The following is a 13,086-nucleotide window of genomic DNA, read 5'->3' on the forward strand; positions in this document are numbered from 1 at the left end:
TCCCAGCTATACCCGTATGCCTATCATCTATGGGGTCCCTAAAACCCACAAAAACACTCTTGACCCTCCTCTGAGACCAATAGTCTCGACTATCGGATCAGCCACAGAACCCCTCTCTAAATATATTGATCGTTTCCTCCAACCTTTGGTCTATAAATTGGAGTCCTTCGTGAAAGATACTGGCCATTTCATCTCTAGAACTGAGGGGACGCCCTTTTTTGCTGATAGGGAACTGTTGGTCACTTTGGACCTCGAATCCCTATACACTAACATCCCTCAGGAGGGTGCCCTTTTGGTCATTCAAGAGATTCTGGCGTCTAAACCCGAGATCACCAACGCACTCTTCATCATTGAATGCCTTAAAATAGTACTGTATGAAAACTATTTTGAATTTAACCACTGTTTCTTCCAACAGATACAAGGAGTTAGCATGGGGGCTTCTTGTGCCCCTAGCATTGCTTGTCTCTACATGGGACAGTTTGAGAATAGGAACATCCACAACGAGATAGCCCCCTTTTATGAGAATGTCCGTTCATGGGTCAGATTCATTGACGATATCTTCCTCATTTGGGAGGGTGACCAAACATCGTTGGATGTTTTCCTATCATGGATCAATGCGGCTGATACCAACCTCAAGTTCACGGCCCATTCCAGCAACGTCCAACTGGAGTTTCTTGATGTCTGGATCAGACATAACTAGAATCAACTTTACGTATCCCTCTTTACCAAACCTACTGCTAGGAACACCCTTCTGCAGTACGGCAGCTTTCACCCTCGCTGCCAAAGGGATAGTATCCCATTCAGCCAGTTTCTCCGAATTCGAAGAAATTGTTCCAACATCAGGGATTTCCTTGAACAAGCTGATGTACTGAAAAGAAAACTCATCCATCGAGGCTATCCTCAGAAACTCATAAAGGACTCCCTCAAAAGGGCCAGATATTTCAATCGAGACTCCATGTTCCTACCTAAGGAAAAGCAAACCGCTGACAAACTAGTCTGTGTGACCAAACACTCCAACTTTGATCACAAAGTGAGACAGGCCATAAACTCATGTTGGCACCTACTGAATATGGGTAATGAAGATCATATCCTTCCGAAGCCTATCTTTGCGTTCAAAAGGAATAAAAACCTTAAGAACCATTTGGTCAAAGGCAGACTACAGGAACCCCGCCCTCTTCACCAAAAAGCCATTATCGGCGCAGGACCTATTTTAGGCAACCACCGATGAGGCAATTGCCAGGCCTGCCCCAATGCCCTTATCGGAGACACCATTGACCTCCCGGAACGTCTGGTTAAATTATCCATTATGACGAACTGTCGAACCTCCAACATTGTGTATGTGATTTTGTGCCCATGTCGCCTAGTCTATGTTGGAGAGACTGGACGGGAGTGCAGGACCAGGATTGGGGAACACAAGTCGAATATCAGGACCAAGAAAATATCTGCCCCCCTGGTCACACATTGGCTCGAAAAAAACCACACTGAACAGGACCTTAAGTGGTCCATACTGGAGAGAATCGTGACACATCCCGGAAAAGATCCCGAGCAGATCCGCAAAAAAAGAGAGGTTTTCTGGATTTACCTTCTCAACGCAGTGAATAAGGGCTTAAACGAACATTGCCCATGGGAGAATGCGATTATTTAACCCCATGGGTTAATGTTTGCTTCTGTTCGCACTCTTGAATACCATGAAACCCCCCCCCTTTCCTCCCCCCTCCCCTTTTTTCCTCCCTCTCTCTTTTTTTCCCTGTTCTCCCCCCCTTCCCCCCCTCTTCCCCCCCTCCCCTGTTTTTCACCCCATACTACCTCTATCCACTGCGATCACTGAGTTACCTTTGTTATCAGTTTTTTCCTACCCTGCATTAGGCATTTCCCATCTACCTCAGTTTTCCTCTCCCATTCCAGCTTTTCCATTGTTAGTCTTTAACCGTTTTTTCGTTTACCCCTGTTTTGCATCCCCCCCATTTATATCTAGATGGAGAATAGCTGGACATTCTGTACCTGAATCCTTCTCTGCGCACTCGTCCAACATGGCCGCCATGCACATCCTTTATCGCTACTTCATTCAGTCCCCCTTTTCTATTTCCCTCGTGTTCTTGCATCACTGAGCTCTGACCTCTCATTGGCCAGCCCTCATCCTGCTCCGCCTTATGACGCGTTCGTTTTTCTCCCTATTCCCCATTCTTGGAAGCACGCCATCCGCCGCTAACTAGCGAGTTTTGTGCTCCGTGTTCCTGCTGTCGAAGCCAGTAAGTGGCTCTGAATCTCTCTGTCTCTATCTTATCCCTCACCCCCACCTTTGCCCATGCACGGACGTTTGTGTTGATACCCTTCCCCCCTTTTGCTTCCTCAGATCCAGCGTTGACCGTCACGCTAATCCTCCCTCCTTGACGCTTTGCACTCCGTATTTCTGACTGGGAAGAACCTGTTTCCCATTCCTCTCCTTTGAGAACTGAAACCCCCATTTGCCCGGATTCCCCGGTGACGAAATCTCCCCTCGCCTGCCTTTGGACGTGGATCGGTGCTTAGACCGATTACGGGTGGGTGATTCGTAGCATTTTTAATCCTCCTTTGGCCATTCTAGTCTGATCCTATCTGCTGGTGGGACTTAACTTTCTACCTTTGCTTTTGTTTTTGTTTTTACTATCTCCTAGAAGCATGAATATCCCAGGCTGTTTTTAATTATTGGAATCCTGTCCATCGTCTGAGAACTTCTACTTCTGCTGAGAGCCATTTTTATCGCGAGGGATCTCTTGGCCTTTCTACCTTTTTGAGCACTCCTATACGTTCTGTCACGGAATGTGGTTTCTAGTCACCTCTTCTTTCCCCTTTATGGGCTATAAGGTTGCTAGGCTGAGTCATATGTTGTCCTCTACAGCTCTCACTAGCTCATCTATTGAAGCGCATCCGGCGCTTTGTATCTCGCACTTTTTTCAACAGTCTCGCCTCTGGGAGAATCTTTTTCAATCTTTCTCTATCCTCCATGTTCGGATGTATGCTCATCGGCACATATGTTATATCATCTAAATATGCATTTATACTTTTTATTGCTTCCTGATTTTCCCCTTTTTGACTCCTTTGTCTGTGCACAATATTCCTAATTTTAAATGTTACCTTTCTTAACGTTATATCCCCTTCTCCTGACCGATGGCAAACCTTTGTGACATTTGAGCCGATTAATGCAGGCCCCTTTTGTTGATATCTATATGCCTATTAAACGCAACATGAAGTCAAGTTATACTCTGTATAAGAAATGCTTATTCTATAACTATGTTTTTGTCATCCCATTCTCACATTTTGTGGGCTACCGAATGTGTATTTATATTTGTATGTACTTATACAGTTTTCTATTCTCAGGTGTGTCCGTCCCACCTCACATGCCCTCCCTCGCCCTGAAGAAGGTGTAGCCCCCATCGGGTCGTGACACCAAAACGCGCGTTGGCGTTTTTAAGCCCACTGGGCTCTCGAGATTGTATTTACTGGTGTTCTCAAGCCCACAGGGCTGCTGAAATTCTATCTAGGGAATTCGAATTACAGAATTCCCCTTCAATCATTCAATGTTTTTATTTCATGTGTACTGATATGATTTGATGTTTGATGTTGTTGTTGAATGTGTAGCAGTATGACTGTGTTGTCTTGAGGGAGCTGTGTGGGATGGTTATCTGGTTTATACGTGAAATTTGTTATGTTTCTTATTTTCAACCTTGTTGGGTGTCATTAATCAATACGCTTAAAGTAAAAAATCTTTTTTGGTGTGTACATCTATGTATAATTTTAAAAAGAAATAAAAAATAAAAAATGATTCAATAAATTCTGTGACATCTTTTCTGAGTTGCCCTTTGTCCTAGTTTGCCCTTTGGTCTTGAGTATTCATTATTTGGACCCTGCGTTGGGCCTTGTTTTATTATCAAGTGATTGGCAGGTTACTTTCTTCCGTTTATGAATCTAAAGTCTATTCACTATACAGATAATGTGAGGAGGTTAACTGGACACCTGTGTTAATAACTACTCATTTTCAAGACCAGTCACCACTTTGACTTTTCATCTTGTAGTACTGTCACCACAGAACCAAACCTGAACCTGGCATTCATGAATTACCTCTACAAAAGCAGATTATAAACTCACTTTTTGTCTATGAATAGGAATTTCAAAGCTATTTCAACAATGTCGCTCCAAAAAGAATACTGAAATGGTTATGCAGAATTAACACCACACATTGATCTACATATTAAGAAACCTCCCCTTGTATTAAAGTAATTGCAACACAACTTGTTTGGCAAGGCTTAACATTCTATATACCTGTCTGAAGATATTCAACAACATAAAACTCCTTTAAAATGACAGCATGGGACAACAGCAAAAACAAACATCGCAGCAGACAAATCTGAATACAGTTTCCATGCAAAACAAGTGTACATAAATGTGAAGCAACAGTGTGAAAACTGAGGGTTGCTACAGTAAGACAAGAGTTCCACAATCTTCCAGTTACAATGTAAGGAGAGGCCAGAAAAGAGATAGTCGCCTGCTCTGACCGATTCCCTGCCCTCTGGTGGCGCAAGGGGCTTGTAAATAAGCCCCAATATGTTGCTAGACAGTGGTGTGCTGCCGAACCACCAGAAGTACATCATCACGCCGCAAGATTTAAGCAGAGACACCCCTTTCCAGTGATGCGAAAGGTAGTTCTACCACGGAGTTACAGCAACTGCCCATAATCTAGTTTATACTTGGTCATAGTTCATTGTTTTTTTGTGTCGATAATAGCGGTATTTGTATAGCTCACACAGAGCTTATAGAAGAGCCATGATTTGACATTTATATCCTCTTTCCGCTCTTATTGCTGTCCAGGGCAGTTTACTACCCCATATCTTATCAGAAGCGAGTCTCAAACTATCCGCCTTCACCCACTCTTAACAATTGACAAGTCATGGATTCCGACATTATTCCACTGCAATGCAATGGGTCTCACATTTGCGAGAGTTTGAGCTGTTGGCATCGTAAATGACAATGCCTTTTATTTAAGTGTTTTGAGAACCTGCAAGGGGTTCGTAAACAGGCACTTTGTACTAATAGTCTTTCTTTTTTGGGTCCATTTCACATGGGAACGAAAGAAGGAAAGTAGAGGAAACAGAGGATAAGAGACGGTTATTCAAGCACAGCTTCAGCGAGTGAGGAGTAGCGAGAAAGACAGAAAGAGAGGGAATAAGAGGAAGAGGAAGAAAGAGCGGGAGGCAGCTGACAGCAGCAGAGAAGGAAATGTGGACACTTCGACCACTAATCTTACCTTAATAAACCAGCTGGGCACCTTGGGACATCCACGCGCAACAGAAGCAGGCTGAAGGGTAGGCCAACCAGACCTTGCCTTGATAATCCTGGCTCCTCCTCTCTCGAGGAAAATACTCCGAGTCAGCCACACCCACGCCAAGAGGCAAATTGAATGATTTAAAACTTTTAAAAAAATGATGACAGGCCTGCCCGTTGAAAGATCATTGGTCTCTCTGGGGCAGGCCAGCAACAAGAAGCAGGACCGTTATAAGTAGCGCGTTCGCACTATGAATGACTGACGGCCCTGATTATTACAGATTCTCTGTGGGCGCTGCAGAAACCACAAATATTGCACACACAAGGGCAAATGTCGCCCAACTATACACAACTTGCCAGGGTTGTTTTTTCCCTCACAAATGGGAAAAATGTCGCCCATTCGTGCGGTAAACAGCCCAATCTGGCAACACTGCCAACAGCACATGGGTTGTTAAACTACATTTTCCATCATCCGTGGGATAATCTTCCGGCGGCGCATTTGAAGACCATAGAGAAATGAGGCAGCTGGGTCAAACAGGACCAGCCGAAGCAGGAGGGAGGCTGTCAGACAAGAAGTAGGTGGGGTCAATACCAACATTAACACCAAAAACTGCCCTTATGGCCCCATGTGAGCTATACATCAGAGGCTTGTGACACGAGCCATGAGCAGGCATTGATTTCTTGTATACCATTCCTTTCACAGTAGTTACAGAAGCGGTATCACATTGGACCGCACAGTGCCTTCTGAAGTTATTCACCCAGCACCCGTCCCCAAAAACAATTTGCATGAGTACACCAAGTAAGGAGGAAGTTCCTTAACATTTTGAAATGCTTTTTTTGTACAGTATGGTGGGCTGCATAAGATGAGTTACATTCTGAGGTTTAACCACGTACCATTCTCTCCTCACCAGCACCGGGCGCCGACTGATCCCCCCACCCAGCAGTATCCTCACCCTGGGGTAACTTTCATGCAGGAGGACACAAGCCTCCAATGCACAATGTAAGACCCTTTCTCTAACCTGCTTTTGCAATGAACATGCACTGGAAGAACACCTTGATGCCTAACAGAGCCCATCTTCTATCCCACTTTTCTGCTCTACTCAAACAAGAGGTTGAACTTATGGCAGCAACACCTATAGTTTGTGATAACCCGGAGGTGACATCCATTGATCAAAGATTGAGCACAGATAAAGTACAATTCTGATGCAGGGACACCATTGGTTACTAAACACCATGGCATAAACGTTGTTAATAAACCCCTCCCCCCCTTTTATGCTTCATTTACAGTGTCCTGAACAAGCTCGGAGGAAGACCTTCATGAAAGAGGCCCACCCAGAAGGTCGAAACGGGTCTGCGTAAATAAGGATCTAAGGGTACTTAGGGGCATATCAACAACGAGGCGATGGAAAATTATCGCCGCTTTTGCGGCTATTTTTGGCTGAAAAGCGGCGATAATTTTATCGCCTAATTAGCAAGTTCACACTAACAAGTGAAACCTTGCTGTAGCGCAGGAAATCTTAACGCCCAGCTTTGCATCTCTAATGAGATGCAAATTGGGCGTTCCTGACCTGCCATGACAGGAGAAATGTCGCTAAGCGACATTTCTCCTATCATCAAGCCCCACGCTATGAAGCATAGCGGCAGGAAAAGTAGCGATAGCCCCTGTTATCGCTACTTTCCTTACGCCTACTTCAGGACTGACTTAGCCATGATATCCTATGGAAGGTGGATATCATGGCTAAGTTTGTGAGTCCCTATCAACAAGCTAACGCCACATTTCGTAGATTATCGCTGGGTTTCCAGCGATAATCTCACGTTAAGCAGTTAGCACTAGGATTTTTATCGCTTTTGAGATAAGCGTTGCTAATAGCACGCTATCTCAGGGATAAAAATATACGCTAGCCGGCGATAATTATCCTAGCGCTAAGGGGCATATCAACAATGAGGCGATAGAAAATTATCGCCGCTTTTGCGGCTGTTTTCGGCCGAAAAGCGGCGATAATTTTATCGCCTAATTAGCAAGGTCACGCTAACGCGTGAAACCTTGCTTTAGCGTACAAAATCTTACCACCCAGGTTTGCATCTCTAATGAGATGCAAATTGGGCGTTCCTGACCTGCCATGACAGGAGAAATGTCGCTAAGCGACATTTCTCCTATCATCAAGCCCCACGCTATGAAGCATAGCGGCAGGAAAAGTAGCGATAGCCCCTGTTATCGCTACTTTCCTTACGCCTACTTCAGGACTGACTTAGCCATGATATCCTATGGAAGGTGGATATCATGGCTAAGTTTGTGAGTCCCTATCAACAAGCTAACGCCACATTTCGTAGATTATCGCTGGGTTTCCAGCGATAATCTCACGTTAGGCAGTTAGCGCTAGGATTTTTATTGCTTTTGAGATAAGCGTTGCTTATAGCATGCTATCTCAGTGATAAAAATCCACGCTAGCCGGTGATAATTATCCTAGCGCTAAGTGCGCTTAGCGATAATTATCGCCGGTTGTTGTTGATATGCCCCTAAGCGCGCTTAGCGATAATTATCGCCGGTTGTTGTTGATATGCCCCCTAGCATCTACACAATGTGAAGAACAACCATGAGACAGACTGAGAGGATTCATACCTCCCAATATTATGGTCATTTAACGCATTATGTGCCCTGACCGTATTGGGCCACTAGGTGATACTAATCCAATACTGTGACAATAAAACTCCACTACATATGGGACACTTTAACTAGATGACTTTCTTTTGGTCATTAAGAAAAGAGCACTGGTATATGTTGGACACTTATGTATGATGTTTTCGTTAAATAACCTAAGAAAGTATCAATATATGTACAGACATGGCATGTCATCTATGTAAGGTTTTATGTTGCCCTTTGTGGTCTTTAGTTATCATTTATGTGAATTTCTGTCTTGTATTTGTTTATTAATACACTTTTGGGGACTGACAAATCCACAAGTTAAAGTTTTTCTGTATTTTAGAGGGTATAGTTTTCTTTTTCCTTTCATCTCATTTGAGCATTCAATGTCATTTGGAATTGTGGTACTTATAAGTTATGTCAAAATGCGTGGTACACTAGTGAGAGGATATGTATAAATTGAAAGTGGAGTAAGATTTCCAACAACCGTTGGTAAGAAGAGACGCGAAATAATCACACTGCCTTGTAAAATTGTTGACAAATCTGTGGTGTGAGGGGTCCCTTTTGCATAATTTACATTGATTGATTCTGACCCTTACTACCTCAACAGGATCTCTCCCTTTCATGATATACACTCATAGCTCAAGCAGCACTCCCACTGCACTGCCTAGGCTACTCTGACAACATGACATTGCTCACACTTCACTGATACTGCATTGCTCAGACAGATTAAGCAAACAGAAGTCACTTGGATTCACCCAGACCATCAACTGCACCCTCAAGGCACAAATTGTCAAAAAAACAAAGATAGCATGTTCCAGCTCTCTCTTCTAAAGAATGTGAAACTGTTTCCTACAGAAAGTAATTTCATAGCTGCTGTTCAAGTCCTCATACTTGTATCTGGATGATAACGCCATGCTCCAAGACCTGCCAAACTCCATCCTGGCACTCTTCAAAAGCATCCTCCAAGCCACAGCATGTCTCATCCAGGGCCTGAAGAAATATGATCACCATCCCGCTGGCACTCCATGGCCTCCACCATCTCAAAACCAGCTGTATCCTTTAAAAAGCCATCACAACCAGCACCCTGTATATTTTGTGGACAAGCTCACCATCTCTGGTGGTTCTGAGCATGCCTGCAGCCAGGACACCATCAGACTGCAGACTAAGAGGTGTAAGAAACAAAAAATAAGGCAGCAATATTTTTCTATCGATTGTATTCTATTGTGCTTGTGTTTATATGTGTAAATAGAATCTGGAACAACATCACCATGTGCATCAAAACCACCTCAATGCTGCTCCATTTTGGGAAAAAGTTAAAGACACACCTTTTGAAAGAGCACTACATTACAATGCATTTACTGTCCACAAACCAGCTATTTCTCCTATCACTTGTTTACTTTATGCTCGTCTCTGACCCTGTCAAGTGCCCCACTGCTCTTGGAGTAGGTTTACTCTACAGCAATACCATATGCATACATGTATGTAACACCATGCTCACTGAGCTACCCCACACTACACTGCTCACAACACACACGGACAAGCACGGAGACTGCACTCAGTATGCAGAGACACTGCACAGCTCACACTGACTCCTTTAACTGCTCACAATGGACTCAACTCAGTGCATAAACTCCACTGTTAGCGATGCAGTGCCCTAGCTGCCGTCACACCGAACACCTGGGACTATGTTCATACTACCCTCGCATTGCACTACTCATGCCTACAGCTCACAATACTCTATTCATTTGCCCCTGATTGTACTACATTTCTACTGAAATACTCACACTACAATGATAATGTACTTTTCACACTACACTACTCACTCTACAGAGCTCACAGTGGATTCCACCACTGCGCACAACATACTCAATCTCTCATCACGCAGACCCTTCTCTGTCACTATAAGCCTTGATTTGCAGCACAGCACTCAGCCTTCTTCTGCTTTAGCGCAGTACACTGGTCTCTAACTCACGCCCTTTAAAGCACACAACTAGCACCAAGCCAGACAGGTTCTTTCAATGCAAACACAAAAACTGCGATTTCACTGGCTCGGCCAGTTTCAGAAAACCAGTATGAAGAGGACCTCAATTGCCAAAATCCTTTGTTCAAAAAAGTTCTGTGAATGACACTAAATAAAATGTCAGGGAAACAAAACTTCACCGGGCGGCTTTTATAGAATATTGTCCAAGAAGGAAAAGCACATTTCATTGGACGTGCGCCTTAGAGGAGAACTAAAACAGAACATGACTGGATTGGACCTTAAAAGAGAATGTAATGAAATTTCATTCGGCAGGCTGTGCAAAGAGGAAGAATCACATAAACCTTACTAGACTGACCTTGAGCCGGCCCTTCAACACGTATCACACACAAGCAGTTCTACTTCTCACCAAAGAAACAGTAGTGAGTGCACCATCATTCTCTCTCTCCGCACACACACTGTAAGAAGTTGGCTGTGTATATGGTATGCCACTAGGTGGGCATACCATGCACAGGGTCCAGAGACTCCCCAAAAGGGTACAGGGCTCAAAGCAAACCCCAAAATGCTCTATTAGTGGTAGTGTGGTCGAGTAGTCTTAGGCCTAGCACAGAGGAGTGTAAGTCATTTATTGCACACACATGACCAATGACTGACACACGACTCAAAAATTTTATAAAAATAAGCTTTATTTGTGTTTTATTTTAAGACCAAAATCTTCGCAATAAAGTAAGTTAGTTTTTAAGAAAAAATACTTTTCACTTTCAAAAGTCGACAGTGCAATTTCTGAACAGTTCAATGTTATCCTATTGAGGAAAACTATAATGTGGTTATACAGGTAAGTACGTAACTTACAGTTCTAGTCTTCGGGACCAAAAGTCAGCAAGGGGCAAGGGTCAGGTGAGTGCCAAAACTGCACCACCAGCGGCACAGGGGCAGCCGGGTGCAGAAGTCAAAATCGGAGTTTGGCTCAATGTGTTTGAATGGTGACTGAGATAGCAGGAGCCAAACTTTGGGGATTATATCAAGCACAGCGGGAGGTGGCACAAAGCAGCACCAAATATATACCACCAGCAGCATTGGGGCGGCCGGGTGCAGTGTGCAATTTCAGCGTTGGGAGCCCAATGCTTTTCAATAGAGACTCTGCTTTCAACAAACTGGCTGCAGGTGTTGAACAAGAGGTTGCAGGAGGGAGACCAATGACAGCAGAGGTAAGTAGAAATATAGGGGGTCGTAGGGGCACTGTCGGTACTTTGGGTGCATGGGTGCCTTTCGATGTCGGAGTCTTCTTACCGGAGCAGGTCGCTGTCAGGGAGAGCATCTGGATTCTGGCTGCAGGCGTCATCATGGAGTCCTGGGGGGGTCAGCCAATGCTGGACGTGAGGTCAGGATTGTTGGGGAACCTGTCCTGGGTCAGTGTTCCACCTGGGCGCGGGCCAGAGGCGTCGGGTGCAGAGTGGGCAGGACTTGCAGATCCTCAGGGCACTGGAGTCCCTAGAGTTGCTTTATTGTGGGCAGAAGCGCTGTCCTCAGGAGATCTCGTCCTTTTCAAAGCTCTGGCAGTCTTCATCAAGTTTCTGGAAGCCACTGGCTGCAGGCGTCGTCTTCTCGAGAGTCTTGGAAGCGGAGACAGACCAAGTCAGTAGTTATTTCAGGCTTCGCTGATTGGCGTCCTCTTTGTCCTTCTCCTTAGGTCACGGGTGATTAGTTTCAAGGTCTGAGGGAGCCTCCTGAATACTAAATTTAAGGGTGGTTTAAGGGAGTAACATGTAGGGTCAATGGGCAGCTGACCTGCGGTGACTACACCATCTATTATGACACCCTCATGTGGGAGGGGGAATAATCCTAGCCCTGATTGGAGGAGTCCCCTCATCTTCAAGAGGAGACTGAAAAGTGTGCTTAACTTCACCTCCTCCACCTGAGGGGCAGAGTTGACAAAGGTGGGCATAACTCCTATTCTTTCTGAGGCTTCTCGCTGGCTTTCCCGCCCAAAGTGGGGGTGTAAACCAGGGCCTGGCATCCGCTTCTAGCTGCAGAGGCTGGGGGTCGCATTACAAAGGCGGCAGGCCTTTGAAGCTTGCCCTTACAGCACCGTACCCATACCAGGGCTGGAGGTTTGACACCTCGCCCAGGATGTGCATTGTTTCTGGTCCCAGAGAGAAGAGGCTCTCCACCCAGGGGCCCAGAAACATATATGTGTGTGGCAGGCTGCCTAAAGTCAGCCAATGACCACACCAGGGTCGGTAGGTTTCCAGCGGGCACCTCTGAGGTGCCCTCTGAGTACATGGTTTAGTACAACTCAAACTGGCACCCGAGTGGATTTAGTACAAAGAGTTGTTCTGTACCAAACACTTCTGGGTTAAGTGAAGCCATCATGGTGCTGTGGAACTCGAGTTGTCAAGTTCCCATCCTAGGTACTCTCTATGGCTTCACTGTCACTTTCGATATTTAGGAATAGACCCTAATACTGTAGATAGAGGAATATTTGCTCATACAAATATGCCCACACCTGCGATATAGTGTACCCTGCCTTAGGACTGGTAAGCCCTGCTAGAGGGGTGACTTACCTATATCATGGGCAGTGCTAGTTGGCATGGCACTCAGGCAGTGTGCCATGTTGTCTTTGTTTTGTCTGCACCAGGCCTTGCATGCTGCAGTGGCAGTCTGCATTGGCCTAGGTGAGGGATCCCTGGAGGATCCTCCCCAGTCCCAATGCCCTAGGTACCCATGTACCTTTTACTAGGGCCAGTTGTGGATCAGTTTTAGGGAAAGAACACTGGTACTGGGAACCTGGACTGCAGGTCAAAGTTGCAGCAAAATCCAGGCAAAATGGTATTGAAATAGAACTCCATTTTCTCACACAGTCTTACAAAATTCTGCACAAAACCTGTCCGTATCAAGTTCAACATGTGCTTTTTAATAAATAGAAAAATACCTATTGGCTTTGTCATTGCTCATAGTTTAAGGGACTTCAGTTCTTGTACTCACATCTCCTGTGGCCACCGGCTCTGCCTTGACACCTCCTTCAGCTGCACATCTGTCTGCTCCAATGAGCCTGGTTACCACAGACTCTGTAGTGGGTGAACACAGGATGTTTCGACATGTGGGCGAGAACATGTAGTACCGTGTTACCTCCTGGACACGTTACGGTTACACTAATTCCCATTTG

At 45.1% G+C, this 13,086-nt stretch overlaps 1 protein-coding gene across 2 annotated transcripts in view; it reads right to left on the minus strand.

Moving 5' to 3' along the window:
* The window catches only part of LOC146853827 (membrane-spanning 4-domains subfamily A member 4A-like), a 205,619-nt gene extending 192,545 nt beyond the window's left edge, over nucleotides 1-13,074 (minus strand). Inside the window, exon 1 of one of the 2 annotated variants that reach the window (XM_085650403.1) lies at nucleotides 12,906-13,074. The gene's annotated coding sequence lies outside the window, so the exon portion shown is untranslated. The remainder of the gene's footprint in view (nucleotides 1-12,905) is intronic. The other variant, XM_085650402.1, reaches the window with a different exon arrangement.
* Between the last annotated feature and the right edge of the window lie 12 nt (nucleotides 13,075-13,086).

This window comes from Triturus cristatus, chromosome 4_1 (genome assembly GCF_964204655.1).
Source record: "Triturus cristatus chromosome 4_1, aTriCri1.1, whole genome shotgun sequence".
NCBI lineage: Eukaryota > Metazoa > Chordata > Amphibia > Caudata > Salamandridae > Triturus > Triturus cristatus.